This window comes from Petaurus breviceps, unplaced genomic scaffold (assembly GCF_028583685.1).
Source record: "Petaurus breviceps papuanus isolate PSGF00001 unplaced genomic scaffold, PetGlider_PUasm1.0 355, whole genome shotgun sequence".
Classification (NCBI taxonomy): Eukaryota; Metazoa; Chordata; class Mammalia; order Diprotodontia; family Petauridae; genus Petaurus; species Petaurus breviceps.
In genome coordinates this window covers 627,831-629,296 of record NW_027186289.1, presented here as the reverse complement: position 1 = coordinate 629,296, position 1,466 = coordinate 627,831, and positions in this window count along the sequence as shown.

The following is a 1,466-nucleotide window of genomic DNA, read 5'->3' as shown; positions in this document are numbered from 1 at the left end:
TCTCTCTCTCTCTCTCTCTCTCTCTCTCTCTCTCTCTCTCTTTCTCCATCTCTTTCCATGCCTGGGCTTTCTTTATCTCTGCATCTTTTCATACCTTTAATTTTCTCTTTGATTCTGTCTCTGACTTTCTCTTTCTCTCTCCATTTACCCATCTTTTCTCATTTCTCTTTCTCCATTCCCATTTCTCTCCCTCTCTCTCTCTCTATTGCTCTGTTCCTTTGTCTTTTTCTCTCAGTATCTCTCTATCCATCTTTACGTGTCTCCATGTCTATCTCCATATCCTGGAGCCTTTGAATATCCATGTCCCTCTCTCTGACTCTCTCTAACCAGCTACCTCTTTATCTCTGTATTTATATCTCTGTGTGTGTTCCTCTCTCACATTTAGCCTAGAGAATAGAGGACTTGAGGAGAAATGATGGCTATCTCCCAGTATTTGAAGAAATAACATGGGGGGGGGGATTAGACCTGGAGGAAGGGATGACAGTTACAGAGAAATAAATTGGGGGGGGGGTCATTCGGGGGAGGATGTGAGAAAAAGCTCTCAGGCAATGAGAACTGTCCCAAAGTGGGATGGCTTCCCCTGGGAGATGGGAAGGTGGGCTGGATCCCCATTTTCTGGCTATGCTGTAGGTGGGGGTTTATTCAGGTATGAGCTGGAGCAGATGCCGTTTGAGGTCCCTTCCAGCTGAGTTTCTGTGATCTCTTCCTTTCCTCTGACACTCATCTCATTGGTTTTTTCACCACTCTCTTGACCTCTCTCTCCATCTTTTTCTTTCCATTTCTGTCTTTTTCCTTTCTTTTCCTCCCAGTTTCTCTCTCTCCATCCCTCTCTCTTTGTTCCTCTTTCCCCATTTCTTTCCATCTCTCACTCTGTAGCCCTTTTATGCCTCTGTCTCCATCTTTACAGCCTTTGATCTCCATTCCTGTCTCCCAGCTTCTCTTTCTTCTCTCTTTACCTGTCTTTCTCAATCCCTGTCTCTTTATTCCCCTACATTCCTCTCTGCATTCCTCTCACTCCATTCCTCTCTTCATCCTCTCTCCCTCCATCTCCTCTGTCTCTCCATCCCTTCATCTCTCTAGCCATATTTCTTTTTCACTTTCCATCCCTCTCAGTTTCCAGCCTCCATCGCTTTACATTCTTTTCATTGTACCACTCCATTCATCCTTCTCTCTTCTACATTTTTCTCCGTCTCTCTCCATCCATCCTTCCTCCAGTCTTTCTCTATCCCTGTCTCTCTCCATCTCTCTCCCCTCCATACTTCTGCCAACCCCGACTCCAAGGTGGTCTCCCTCGGCTCCCCCCATCCCTCGCCCCCCCTGAAAGGGTTAACTTTGGGGAAGGGCCCGGGAGTCCCCGGATGGTGATGTCAGCGAGCGAGAGAGAAAGGACGCGGTGGTGGCGGGGGGAGGCGGAGAGGAGGAGGAGGAGGAGGAGGAGGAGGAGGAGGAGGAGGCGGAGGAGGAGA